We start from the raw sequence: 15,299 nt of genomic DNA, 5'->3' as shown, positions 1-15,299 counted from the left end.
TAGACCTATTCTTCACCAGACATAACACCCTCAGCAGTGTCCTCATCACTCGCAGCTATCACAGCGCTGACTGTGACACTGACCACTCCCTGGTGTGTAACAAGGTCAGGCTTCAGCCAAGGAAGCTTCATCCATCCATGATGAAAGCTCGTCTTCTGATCAACACTTGCCGAACCACTGATCCAGAAAGGACCCAGGAGTTCCTCAACATCCTCGATCAGGCTCTTTCAGACAACAATGCTCAAGGCCTCAGTGCAGTGTCAAAGTGGAATCATCTGCACACCACCATCTATATCTCTGCACTCACTGTGTATAGGAAAAGAGATGGGAGGAATGCTGACTGGTTTGAGGCTTATTGGACTGAAATGGAGTCAGTTACTGTAACTAAGAGGAGAGCCCTCATGAACTACAAACAAGTCCCCAGCAAACAACATCTAATTGCTGTCAGAGCTGCCAGAAACAAGTCTCTGCAGACTGCTCGGCACTGCACCAATCAATACTGTTTAAAACTCTGCTGATGAATCCGGGGATGCAAGAGGGATGTATGAAGGAATGAAGAAAGCAATGGGCCCAGTAGTAACTAAATCAGCACCTTTTGAAGACAAAGAGAGGGGTGATCATCACTGAACCTAACAAGCAGATGGAAAGGTGAGTGCAGCATTATCTTGAACTCTACATAACGGAGAACATTGTCATTGAAGTAGCTCTCAGTGCCATTCCAGACTTCCCTGTCATGGAGGAACTGGACAGTGAGCCCACCATAGTCCAGCTCAACAAGGGCTCAAAGCATGCGTGATGCAAACATTGTCACCTTGTACAAAATTAAGGGGGATCGCAGTGACTGCAGCAATTATCGGAGCCAGCTGCTCAGTTCCACTCACCTGCTCGATCCCTTTCCTCCTGCAAGTTCCTTTGCTTCAAGTATCCATCCAATTTCCTTTTCAAATCATTGATTGTCTCTACTTCCACCACACTCGTGGGTCAGGACATTACCACTCACAGCATAAAAAAATTCCACCTCACCCAAGGATGGGAAATATTTATATCTTCTATATTTAGCTTATTCTCTATCCCTACGAGAATAGAATGGCAGTCAACATGAAAGGGAACCCAAAAATCTTCGAGCAGTATATAAATAATAAGCAGGTAGTCAGCGGTGAAGTGGGCCCCATTAGGGACAAAGAGGGTAATATATACTTAGAGCTGCAGGGCAATGTTAATCTAGTTAATAAGTACCTTGTACCAATGATCACTAAGGAAGTGGAATTTGACAAAATATCAGGAGAAGTGGAGAGTGTAGAGGCAATGGAGAGGGTACAAATTGAGAGAGGGAGATACTGAAAAGGCTGGTTATGCTTCAGGAAGATAAATTACCTGGTCCGGATGGTTTTCATCCCAGATTGCGAAAGGAAATGTGGATGCAGATAACAGAAAGGCTTGCTGTAATCTTCCAATCTTCCCTGGATACGGGGGAGGTGTCAGAGGATTAAACAGTTGCAAATGTGACACCCTTATTCAAGAAAGGGTGTAAGGACAGTCCGGCTAACTACAGGCCAGTTAGATTAACAGCAGTGGTGGGTAAGGTTTTAGAAAGAACAATCAGGGAAAAAATCAACAGTCACTTGTAGAGGTTTGAGTTAATTAAGGAGAGTGAGCATGGATTTATACATGGGAGTTCATGCTTGACTAATCTAACTGCATTTTTTGATGAACTAACAGAGAAGGTTTATGAAGGGCATGCAGTGGATGTTGTTTCTATGGATTTTAAGAAACGACACATAATAGGGTGATTAACAACATTGAGGTTCATGGAATAGGAGGGTCAGTGTCCAATTGGATAGAAAATTGGCTGAAGGACAGAAAACAGCAAGGCGTAATAAATGATTCATTCTCAGACTGGAAGGTTGTCGACAGTGCTGTTCCCCAAGGGTCACTGCTGGAACCACTGCTTTTTACTTGCGACAGATAAATGACTTGGATCTTGGAATATAGAGTAGAATCTCAAAATATGCCGATAACACCAAACTTGGAGAAGTGGCAAACAGTGAGGATGAAATGAATCACCTGCAACAAGACAGTGATAGGCTAGCAGAATGGGCAGACAGGTGCAGATGGATTTTAATAGTGACTAGTGTGAGGTGATGCATTTTAGCAGAAGGAATAGGGAGAGGCAATATATACTTAATGGCACAGTTCTAAAGAGTTTGCAGGAATAGAGGGACCTGTTCACTGTTGGTACCGGCTTTAATCCAACCCAGGTAAAAATCAGGGTACATTGTGGGCAATGAGCCCAAATTGCTGAACTACAGGTCCCTGTCACTTTAAAGAGTGGGCTGGTGCGATTATGATCAGAGGCTCCTTCTAAGCACATTTCTCACCACCACAACTTCCAGATGCTGGTGTTAGTGTGTGCATGTACCAGCAGTTGCAGTGCTGTTCAGACCCTCAATAGCAGTGAAAGTCTCAGAGTTCACAACTATTGGGCTGCAAAGTCCAGGCCAATATCTCACAGTCCTGTTCGATTTGCTCTCCCTCTGTACAAAATCAAACTCCACACATTGTCTTTCACTCACTCCTGTTTCCAGCCCTGATGGTGCAGAAATCCCCTCTCAAAGGTACACAATTCAGTTGATTTCTGATCAAATACCTCCTTCCTCATTCAATAGAGGAAACAGAGACATGAACAGGAGTCAGGTGCAAGAAAGTTTCACCAACAGAGCAAAGAAAGGCACCAACAAAAGTCACCCCTACTTTCGAAATCATTTCACTGGAATATTCTTTCACTTGTTTTGTCGGATGACTGCAATAAATCTGAAAATGAGCACCATGAGGTTTGTGTTCACTAGTCACTTGTTCTCCTGTGTTTGTCTGTCAGGTTTGTAATTCAATTTGTATTGGATATTGAAGAGAATCTCTTTTCAAGATGATTACACATTGTACTGTGTTTCAAGCAACCAACTTGGAAAATGGCAGAAAATGAATGTTTCAATACCTGTGTGACCAGATTCTTCCAATGCTTTTCAACAGCTAGATTGATGATGCTTGTAATCTGTATCCTGTGGAGAATGGGAGTGGAGAATAAAAACATGGTGCATGAACAGGACAGACTGTGTAAAATGGGAGCACAGAAATACTGCCACCTCATTGAAAGTTAATGAGATTTATTCGAAGTCAGACACCTGTCCACAATGAACAAGTGAATACATTAATTGTCCACTTTCAATCTAAATGGGACTGAGGTTCCAACAGAGAAGTTTTCTGGAAAATACCTGCTGCAGTTTTAAAATTGATGAACTGGAACATCTTATACTAACTTTCAAATAACTGTCGTGATTGTATAGTTCCCATAGTGGAGAGAAGGAGTTGTTTATAAATATAAGCAGAAAGACACATTTGTGGATTGGCGAATGAACTTTATCTTTCTGAAATGTATTTGTCCATTGGTTGCAGGTCACTGGAAATTCTTTTTTACATTTCAATTGTAGCAGCAGCAGTTAGCAGCAAAATGTCTGATTAATCAGAGTAGTGGGTCTGGGAAACACTTAAACAGCCGAGACCCTGTAAAACAGAACTCCAAGTAATAGTTTAAATAAGGCACTGAACTGACAGAGCAGAAAAGGCCTGCTCAGGTCAGGAAAAAAAACCCGACACGAACCTGACAGAACCACATTGGACCCGAGCCTGACCCGGCCCGAGTATCTCCATTTATTCCCACGCCCAAACTAACCCGAGCCTAACCCGACCACCGGAATGTTCACTTTGTCTACCTCCCAATTCCGAATCTGCAGGAAGCTGCAGCATGAGCGCAATGACGTCATAGAGATGCTCACTTGCTCACTGCGCAGACTCAGAGTTTCCCTCCTTCATGACCCGGACTCCCGGCTTTGGTTGGCTTTTCAACTTTTGACACTTATTAAACTCAACTTCCCAGCAAAGTTAAATGTAATACTTACTGTGTGTGTCCGACACGGACTCAGACCAACCTGGACCCAGCCTGACCTGAAACTGACCAAACCTGACCCGAGCCCGAAAGCCAGAACCGGAAGAGCGACCCGACATGACCCGAACCCGACACAGGTCGTCGGGTTCAGGTCGGATTGCAGGCCTTCACAGAGTGGAGGTCAGATGAGGATTGAATTAATTTCAATCACTGAATCTAAACAAGAAGTAAATCTGTCAGGAATGGAACTCTTTGCTTTATCTGCGAGCTTGTGGCACAACGGTAGCGCGTCTGACTCCAGATCAGAAGGTTGCGTGTTCAAATCACGTCAGGCTCAGTTGTGTTTTACAGCAGCTCAAGTTCCTGGATTTTATATCAGAAGAGAGATGGATCCATTGGAATGTTCAGTGAATGGTTGAATTTCAAGATCAACTTTAATAGATTAAAGTCCTGATTTCTGGTTCCGTTCCACTTCCATGCTCAGTTCTTATTTCACACTGTTTTATATCAGAACAATGTTTCAGGGATGTGATGTGTCCATTGTTTGTACAATCGCTCTGTCACCCAGTGTGAGAAATAAAACACAAACCGCCCAGCGTGCGGCTCAAACCCATACCTGGCTCTGTCTATAGGCCGCTTAGTTCAGTTGGTTAGGACGCAGTGTTGATAACAACAAGGCTGTGGATTTGATCCCCATGTGCGCTGTCACATGGTCAGTCAATAATTTGACACATTTTTGTTACACATAAAATCCAACTTTTGGATGCAAACAAGTTTACATAAAATGTCAAAGGGAATTTATTTTGAATAACATCCATTGTATCTTTGTCACTGATCTGGAGTAACACAGAATTCTTTCCAATTATCTTCCGTTTGCTGATAAACGTTGAACTCGTGGCCTGTTCTCGTTAATGGTCACGAGCAACAAAAACAGACAGAGCGAGTCTGACCACCCAGAGATGTGGAAAAGGCTTCAGTTTGGGACAAATGCAGCAAATCAAATGTTCACCCGGCCCCGAAAGATTCAACAACTGGGGAAAAGGACACAGGGAGATAGAGAATAAGCTAAAGCAGACAATGTAAATATTTCCCATCCTTGATATCTCTCTATTCCAATCCAACCTTCAGAGTTGGGTAAATAATTTCAGTGTAAATTGTGCAGCTCAAGAGTCAAAACCAAAGGGTGATGCAGAATAAAGGAGAACTGCCAAAACCCCAGATTGAACCAGGGATCTTCAGTCTAACACACTCCCAACTGAGCTATTTCAGTCTCACAGGCTTGGGATGATAAGTGGCAAGTAACATTCGCACCACACAAGTGCCAGGCAATGAATATCTCCAACAAGAGAGAATCTAACCATCTCCCCTTGACATTCAATAGCATTACAATCACTGAATCCCCCACCATCAACATCATGGAGGTTACCATGGGTAGCCATACAAATAACGTGTCTAGAAGAGCAGGTCAGAGGCTTGGAATCCTGAGGTGAGTAATTGCAGTGCACCTGTTGGCTCCACCCCAGGGGCTAAATTTGTTCTGTAAACCATGAAGCAGCTTCCTCTCAAATCCCAGGTTTATTAATAAATCCTTTTACAAAAGCCCCAAAGTGTGATATATTCCTCTCACTCATCCATGCCTCCTGACTCCCCAAAGCCTGTCCACCATCCACAAGGCACAAGTCAAGAGTGTGATGGAATATTCTCCACTTGCCTGGATGGGTGCAATTCCAACTCAAGAATCTCAACACCGCCAGGACAAAGCAGCCCGCTTGATTGGCACCCCATCTGCATACATTCACTCCCTCCACCATCGACGCACAGTTGCAGAGTGTGTACCGTCTACAAAATCCACGGCAGCAATGCACCACAATCCTTAGACAGCACCTTCCAAACCAGTGACCTTTACCACCTAGAAGGGCAAGGGCAGCAAATACAGGGGATACCACCACATGCAAGTTCCCCTCCAAGCCACACACCATCCTGACTTGGAACTATATCGCCGTTCCTTCACTGTCGCTGGGTCAAAATCCTGGAACTCCCTTTCTCACAGCACTGTGGGTGTACCTACCCCACATGGACTGCAATGGTTCAAGAAGGCAGCTCACCACCACCTTCTCATGGGCAATAAATGCTGGCCTAGCCAGCGATGCCCACATCGCATGAATGAATGAATAAAAAAGTGAAGTATCCCTTGTGTCATTGTTTTGGTGGAAAATATAACCCTGGTGGAATTGCCCCTCCCAATCACACCTCACTTCATAGAACATAGAAAATGGAGAAAATTTATGGCACAGACTGAGACCATTTAGCAATCGTGTCTGTGCCAGCTGAAAAAGAGCGATCCAGCCCAATCCCACTTTCCAGGTCTTGGGAATGGGATCTGAACAGATCTCAGAGCTCACATTATGTGAATGTTCTGTTGAAGTATTGGTGAGCTGATATACCAGGGGAGATTCACACTGTTAGACACAGTGTGAAATACATTCAAGTATTTATAAAGCATTACAACATGTGAGTAGTATTCCCCATTGATTTCTCAGCACTGATGGATTGTGAAGTGGGAGACAGCCAGAAGTCCCAGTGATCCACACTGACCATGAGCTGAGAATGAAATGAGATAAAGTTCAATCTTCAGCAGCGAGATGCTGCAGAGAGGTAAGAGTCCTGAATCAAGGAGAGACTTTCTCATACTGCTGTTGAATCTCATTTCAAACACTCCTTGAACTCTCTGCCAAGGAATTCAGAGCTGGAGAATGGCTGTAAAATCAGCCTAAAAAGGAAATAAAAGACACCCACCGTGAGGCTCAAACTCAAAAACTTGAGATTCAGAGTTTCATGCTTTCATCGACTGAGCTCACCAGGCCTGAGACAGTGTCCCCATCCTGTCTGTTATTGGACGGCGCAGCTGTTGGCTCCACCCCAGGGACTGAATTTGTTCTGTAAACCATGAACCAGCTTCCTCTCAAATCCCAGGTTTATCAGTAAATCCTCTTAAAAAGCCCCAGAGTGTGATATATTCCTCTCACTCAACCAGAATAAAAGTTACATCTTTTGCTCTTTTTACCTTCCAAACATTGACTTCTATTTTTCTCAGCATTATTTCTCTCTCTTTTTTATATTGTGCATTTCCTAATAAACATTTCATTTCAATTATTTATGAGGGATGAAATGAACAGAAGAGATTTTCTGCAATGCTACCAGGGGTGTGGGACAGAGTGAGTGGTTCGGATCTGGAATACACTGCCTGAGAGTGTGCTGGAGGCAGATTCAATCGTGGCTTTCAAAAGGGAATTGGATAAACACCTGAATAGAGAAAATTTGCAGGGTTACAATGAAAGGGCAGAGGAGTGGAATTAGCTGATTTGCTCTTGCAAAGAGCTGTCATGGACATGATGGACTGAATGGTCTCCTTCTCTACTGTAACAATTTGATTCCTTGATTCTAACTCTGTCAAAGTTGTTCTGAACTTGCTCTGCTCCAAGGAGAACAACCCCAGCTTTTCCAGTCTCTGCACATAACTGAAGTTATGAGGAACCATGGGGAACCCACTGTAAACCTTCCTCCAGACAGAAATACAACTGTTCACCACCACACTGTGACCCAGCTGTTCACAATATATATCAATGATTCGGAGGTGGGAACCAAATGTCGTATTTCCAAGTTCGCAGATGACACAAAACTAGGTGGTAATGTGTGTTGTGAGAAAGATGCAAAGCAGCTTCAAGGGGATTTGGACAGACTTAGTGAGTGGACAAGAAAGTGGCACATGGAATATAATGTGTAAAAATGTGAGGTTATCCACTTTGGTAGGAGAAACAGATGTGCAGATTATTTCTTAAATGGTAAGAGATTAGAAAGTGTAGATGTACAAAGGGGCCTGGGTGTCCTTGTCAATAAGCGACTGAAAGCTAACATGCAGGTGCAGCAAGCAATTCAGAAGACGAATGATATGTTAGCCTCTATCACAAGACGATTTGAGTACAGGAGTAGTGAAATCTTGCTTCAATTGTAGATAACCTTGGTTGGACTGCACTTTGGAATACTGTGTGCAGTTTTGGTCCCCTTACCTGAGGAAGGATATCATTGCCATCGAGGGAGTGCAATGAAGGTTCACCAGACCTGTTCCCGGGATGGCAGGAATGTCCTATGAAGAGAGATTGGGGAAACTGGGACTGTATTCTCTAGCGTTTCAAAGAATGAGAGGTGATCTCATTGAAACTTACAAAATATTTAAAGGGATAGACAGGGTAGATGAAGTTTTTCCTCCGGTTGAGGAATCTAGAACCAGGGGACACAATTTCAACATAAGGGGAAAGCCAGTTTGGACAGAGACGAGGAGAAATTTCTTTCCTCAGAGGGTTGTGAATCTTTGGAAATCTCTACACCAGAGAGCTGTGGAAGCTCAGTCATTGAGTATGTTTAAAGCAGAGATTGACAGATTTCTAAATACAAATGACATAAGGGATATGGAGATAGTGTGGGAAAAAGGCATTGAAGTGGATGATCAGTCATCATCATATTGAATGGTGGGGTGGTCTCGATGGGCTGAATGGCCTACTCCTGCTTCTATGTTCCTATCAGTCTGCAAACTTCATATCCATGCTGTCATTGTCTCTTTTATTCCATGGGCTTCAGTTTTACTGGCAGTCTAGTATGTGACATCATCAAGAAGGTTTTCAATAAGTTAAATAAGGAGAAATTGTTTCCAGTGGCAAAAGGGTCAGTAACCAGAGGATGTATTTATCAGGTAATTGAGAAAAGAACCAGAGGCGAAATGAGGAATGATTTTTTATACAGTGATGTGTTGTGATCTGGAATGCACTGTCTGATCAGGACTTGAAAGCAGATTCAGTCGTAACTTTGAAAAGCAATTGGGATAAATACTGGAAGGAAAAATGTACAGATTACAGGAAAAAGCTGAGCAGCAGAACTAATTGGATAACATAACCAAAGAGACAGCACTGACGCAATGGACCAAATTGTCTCCTTCTTTGGGTATCATTCTATGGTTTTATGAACATAATGTTGATACAATGTGCTGAGTTGGAAGGGAAGTGAACCCAGATTCCGGGTATTCTGAACACCAGACCCAAACCAACTGAACAAGCCTGTTGTTTAATCTCTGTTTTTCACACCAGGTTCTCCTCGCTCTTTCTGTGTTTCCTGCCTGGTCTGTTCCTCTGACCTTCATTCCTGACACTCTATTGAGAATGGCCAACTCACTGCACCTCTCACTCACACCATCACTCCACCCCTTCACCCACTTCCAAACCTCTCTGTTCAACAGCACCTCACATCTGCTCCTCTGCTCCATTAATATAACAGGAAAACATTTTCAAACAGACATTTCCAGACAGTGAACGTTCCAGTAAGACAAGGTAAAGAGCAGATTCATTCACTTTGAACACAGAGAGAGCAGCTCTCCCTGTTCAGGCTAAGGAGCAGATGTAGTTTCACTCCCATTAGTCTTAGAGACATGGGCCAGAATTTTAAGGGACCGTTGGAGACGGGAATGGAGGCTGGGGAGGGGGAGGGGGGGGAGTATAAAATAGGGATGGAAGACGTCGGACCGGATTTGTCTGTTGGCGGCTGACATGGAGGTCAGACTTCGCACATCCACTCGGCAAGAAGGTATTTAAAGTATTTATGAGTCCAATTGTCAGCAATTTTATTCACTGGATCCAATTGAACTCATAGTGCACGGGAACCACGGGGCTTCAGAGCCTCGCCTGGTTAAAGGAGGTGACTGGGAGGTGGGAGCTGAGTGTTGGCTTCACTGGGAAGCTATCGGGTGAGGCAGCGTAACTTGGCAGTAAGGGTGGAGGGGGAAAGGGCATCGGGAAACACTGTCAGGTGTGGGGGCCAATGTGCCAGCTCTGCAGGGGGAGCCACACCAGGGTACCATTGGGGCAGTGCCACCTCATTGAGGGTGACAAGTGAGGTAAATGTGGCTGGGTGTTGTTTACTGAGAAGGCATTGCACTCAGGGAGGGGCAACCTGTCATGGGCCTCATTCAAGGCTCACATTGAGGAGGAGGAGGAGTAGAGAGGAAGGGAGGGAGGCGCAGGCACCAGCAGGGGCACCACAGCAGCTTGGGGGCCCACAGCAAGTCCAGCCTCGAACAGGAGGCTGGAGAAGGAGGCAGTGGAACACGTCAGCTGAGGTTCAACTACCTGCAGATGTCTGACTGACAGTGTCTCCACAGACTGCGCCTCTGCACGGAGGTCGTCACTGATCTCTCTGCCATGATGCAGCTGTGCCCCATGGGACTTGGTGGGCACCTGATACCAGTGTCACTGAAGATCACTGTGCCACTGAACTTCTGCACCAGCAGATCATTGCAGGGATCCACTGGAGATATGTGTGGAATCTCACAGTCTTTGGTGAATCAGTGCATCAAGGAGGTCACCAATGTCCTGTTCAGGAGGGCCGGTGACTATGTGCACATCGATCCAAACAGTCAAGCTGAGAGGACTATAGGATTCGGGGCCATCACTGGATTCCCCCAGGTGTAGGGTGTCACCCCATGTGACCATCAAGGCTCCTGCAGATCAGCCAGCAGCCTTCAACAGGAAGGGCTTCCACTTGCTCAGTGTGCAATTGGTCTGCAACCACTGCAAATGGATCCCATAGGTGTGTGCACAAATCCCGGGAAGCAGCCACAACGCCTGCATACCAAGGCACTCCCAGGTGCCAGAACCTTTCCGTGGCCCCATCCGCTTTCAGAGATGGATCCTTGGAGACAAGGGCTACCCACTGAGGACATGACTACTGACGTCTGTGAGGAACCCACGCACGGATGCAGAGGAGAGGTACAACACCTGCTGCGGGTCAACCCGAGCGACCATCAAGGAGGCCATTGGTCTCCTGAAGATGAGATTCAGGTGCCTAGATCGATCCAGTGGAGCCCTTCAGTATGTCCCGGCGAGGGTCTCACATATCGTGGTGGTTTGCTGTGCACAGCACAATCTGGCATTACAGAGGGGTGAGGTGTTGACAAGTGAGGATATCGTGGAGTGTGATGTCTCCTCTGATGATGAGGATGTGGAGGAGGATGCTGCCCAAGCAGTGCCTGATGAAGAACCTCATGCACAGCAGGAAAGGGGCAATGAGATACACACAAGGGAGACATGAGACACCCTTATACATTCAAGTTTCCTTTGAGCCTTACCATCTTCTGGAACCACAGCAATAAAGTCTTAGCTTTAAGCAGCCCTGTTGTCGCCTGCTTCCTTCTGCACTGCAGCGTCCAGGTACACATCGCACAGTGACAAGACCGAAGCTTTGTGAACTCAGGGCTTGGTCCCTCACTTCCAGCCCCTTGGGAGGAAGGTTTTAAATGAAGTCCCAAAGGGCATCAACAATAGGAAGGAGACATAGTGAGAGAACATCATTTCTTTCTTCCGTGTGACATCAAATGCAACCCTATCCATCTGGAATGCACATTCACCATGAACCCAAGTGAATCTAGGTGCTCTTCTGAAATCTTTTCCGCATGCTCCTACGTGGTGCTCCCCCTGCTCTGTCAGCTGAGGTGGAGACAGGCTGCTGACCTTGCTGCCCCATGGCTTGGGATGACATTGGTGGCCGTCCTCTTGCTGCCTGAGGCCTGGAGGGCCCCGGCACACTGAGGGCCTCCTGCACAGGTACAGGGACCCCCCCTCTGTCATCGAGGGTGATGGAGGCAGGCACTGGCATCACTTGTGTCACTCGCAGAGGGGCTTTGGAGCTACTGTCCACACCAGGAGCACCCTGAGAGGAGACCCCAGATGTAGCAGCCAGTTGCTCCTCCCCCTTATAAGACACACTTGTACCTCGCTGCTGACCTGAGAGGGATGTGGACCTGGTGAAGAGTTCAGGTGCCTCGTCCCCCCTCTCGCCTTGTCACCGCTGGATGGAGCTCATGGACAAAGCGATGGAGTGCAGGTCTGCACACATCTCCGGCAGCCACTGATTGGTCGGCTGGATCTGGCTCTCCATCAGAGTCACCAATCTCTCAAGGAAGGAAGCCAGACACACCCCCATCAGAGACAGTGCAGCATGCAAGGCCTGGATGGACTCCTCCATCATCCGAACTTGGGTACACATAACCTCCGGCAACTCTGCCAGATGTTGCCTGACCTCTTGCTGCAGCTGCAGCATTTCCCGTGTTGCTGGTGACACCAGAGGCACGTCATCAGCCTGGGACTCAGAATGGGCCTGGCCTCCCACAGACTTCCAACTGCCAGTGGCCTCGGCTGTCACAGCCTCCGTCAGCTGCCCGGGCCTGTCTGTGAAGTGCTCACCAGCTTGTGTGCCCAAATCTAACAGCGAGTGGATACCCACCGAGTGAGGGTTTCTGTGCTGGTGGGGGGTGCAGGGGAATGAGGTGATGGTGCACCATCTGAGGCTCCCTCCTCCTCCTCAGAGGTGTCTGGCTGTCCCCCAGTCTCTCCAGCTCTTCGCTCTTGACTTTCATCCTAGCCTGCATGTGAAAACAGGGACATTGAAGGGTTAGGGTCTGCCCATCGTGACATTCCAACCACCCCTACTGTGCAGCTCCATTGATGCAGTGGTGAACAGATGAGCAGTGTGGCTCCTTTGCAGCAGATGCACCTTTGTGCCCCAGGAGATGTTCACTCACTCTCTTAGGTAGGTGTCCCTGTCTCTCCATCAGCTATGGAGCAGCTGCTTTGCTGCCCGGCCTGTTCCATGGCCTCCTCCTCCATCGGGATGAGGACATGGAGATAAGGCATCCACTGCCAGTCTTGACACGCTCATTCCGATTGTGGGCTGTCTTCTATTGCAGCCACTATGATCAACAAAGTTCGTCTCCCAGCGGGGACAAGCCCAATATCTCTGATGGTGATAGTCCAGCAGTCCATGATGTGGACACACGTATTCCTCCTGCATGTGGCCCCTCTCGAGGGACTGTGTGAGTTTAGACAATGACTGACGTGCACCTCCCACCGAGATGCAGCCAAGCCTCAGGCAGCGTGTCCTGCTGCCCTTCCCCAATACACATGACTGGGTGGTCACTCCCTTTCCACCAAACACTCCCTCTCACTCTGCCATGCGCAATGTCCAAAGGGTCCAAACTGTTTTGAGTTTGTGCCTGAGCAGCCTGGATCCGGTCATTGACCCACTTCGTGCACTGGATCCATGTCTTGGGGTTGACCCCAAGGCTGCTGACTTCACCTACTATCTCAAAGCAGCTTTGCTTGGTCAGGTGGACAGGTCTCCACCTCCCATCCCTGGGGAAGAGGATCTTCCACCTATCTGTTGTCACCTGGAGGCGAACCTGCAGGAAGGCATCGCCAAACCATTGGACCATGGTCACTGCAGGCTCGCATTCAGCTCCTTACCTCTCAGGCAGCAGAGACAGCAGAACGGGCCCTGGGGCATCAGTGACAGCAGAACGGGTCCTGGGGCATCAGTGACAGCAGAACGGGTCCTGGGCAGCAGAGGCAGCAGAACACATCCTGGGGCAGCAGATGCAGCAGAACAGGTCCTGGGGCAGCAGATGCAGCAGAACTGGTCCTGGGGCAGCAGAGGCAGCAGAACAGGTCCTGGGGCAGCAGATGCAGCAGAACTGGTCCTGGGGCAGCAGAGGCAACAGAACAGGTTCTGGGGCAGCAGAGGCAGCAGAACGGGTCCTGGGGCAGCAGAGGCAGCAGAACGGGTCCTGGGGCAGCAGAACGGGTCCTGGAGCAGCAGAGGCAGCAGAACGGGTCCTGGGGCAGCAGAACGGGTCCTGGGGCATCAGGGGCAGCAGAACGGGTCTTGGGGCAGCAGAACGGGTCCTGGGGCAGCAGATGCAGCAGAACGGGTCCTGGAGCAGCAGAGGCAGCAGAACGGGTCCTGGGGCATCAGAGGCAGCAGAACGGGTCTTGGGGCAGCAGAACGGGTCCTGGGACAGCAGAGGCAGCAGAACGGATCCTGGGACAGCAGAGGCAGCAGAACAGGTCCTGGGGCAGTAGGGGGCTCTCAGGAAGACACTCCTTTAAACCAGGCAGCAGTGAATGCAGGTCTGGCAGTCCTTTCAATATGGTGCCAGCACCTGCCGTTGTGTCAGATGTCGGTGCCATCGGTGCCTCGTTCCCTACCTCTGGTCCTTGTTTACATGGGCCCCACGCCTCCCCTTCATTAATTGGTCGGCTGCTCCGTGATCGGGGTCGGCCGGCCACATTTCACTCGTGTGGTGATGACACCCGCTTCCGGTGCCTCTGCCGAGAGCCGCACCGTTAGTTTAAAATTCAGCCCATGGGGTCAAGAGTGGAAAATCTCCCCTCTGATTCTCTCTACTTAAACTGATGGAGACACCAAATTAAAACTGATGAAACCAGGGATTGTATCCTGGTTCTTCAATCTAGTGTTCTCCCAACTGAGCTATTCCATCCTCACTGTGAACTCATCTTCATTGGAGACAAATATAACTCCAGGTGGAATTTCCCCACCCGTTCATTCCTCACTTCAGGGGAATGGGACCCGACCAGATCGCGGAACTCAGATTATGTTAATGTTCTGCTCTTGATATCTTAATATTATCTTGCGTTTGAGACACTTTTAATCAGGTTCACGGACAAATTCTTCCATCATCCCTTCTCCCACTTTCTCTCTCTCTCATTCATTCTTTATTCCTCACAGTCCAGAAAGGGTTAGGAATCAGAGCTCACCCCCAAACCCTCTGCACACAGACCTGTGTCTCTTACCCTGTTTGATCCAAGAGACCAGTCAATAAATTACACTCTTTATAAACACAGAAAGCTGCCTCACAGTGTTGACAGAGATAAATGCACTGAAGTCTTTTGAAAAAAGTTCATCTTACGGGTTGTTACTGAGCCCACAGAGCAGGACGGACCCAGGCTCCAGCCCCAGCCTGTGCTGTATTAGCTGATGCCACCTGGTGTGATACTGAGCCACACGGAGCAGGAAAGGGCCTGGTTGTATTCATGGCCTGTGTTGAGTTAACTGATCCCACTCAGTGTGGTCGGAGCCACACAGAACAGAATGGGCCCAGGCTCCTTCCTCAGCCTGTGGGATGATAGTTCTTCTCACACGTTGTTGCACAGAGCCCCACACAGAACAGGGAAATCTCAGGCTCCATCCCCGGCCTGTGGTATTTTACTTCATCGCACCTGGTATGGTACGGAGTCCCAAGAGCAGGAAAGGTCCAGCTTCCATCTCCGGCCTGTGCTGAATTAGCTGATCTGACCTGGTTGGCACTGAACAGCAATCGGGGAAGGATGGGCCGAGGCTCCATGGCCTGTGGTGTGTTAGTTATTTTCATTTGGTGAGGTACTGAGCACCATATAGAGCAGGATGGGCCTGTGCTCAGTGAGCTGATCTCACCTTGTGTGGTCCTGAGACCCACACACAA

General features: G+C 47.9%; 1 non-coding gene across 1 annotated transcript; it reads left to right on the top strand.

Annotated features, from left to right (window-relative positions):
* Positions 1–4,205: 4,205 nt before the first annotated feature.
* On the top strand, positions 4,206–4,277 carry trnaw-cca (transfer RNA tryptophan (anticodon CCA)). The gene has a single exon. It is a non-coding gene; the product is annotated as a tRNA-Trp (tRNA).
* Positions 4,278–15,299: the final 11,022 nt, after the last annotated feature.

Source organism: Heterodontus francisci, unplaced genomic scaffold (assembly GCF_036365525.1).
Source record: "Heterodontus francisci isolate sHetFra1 unplaced genomic scaffold, sHetFra1.hap1 HAP1_SCAFFOLD_43, whole genome shotgun sequence".
In the NCBI taxonomy this organism is placed as follows: Eukaryota; Metazoa; Chordata; class Chondrichthyes; order Heterodontiformes; family Heterodontidae; genus Heterodontus; species Heterodontus francisci.
Note: the sequence above shows the minus strand (reverse complement) of the source record. Positions and strands in the feature narration are given on the sequence as shown.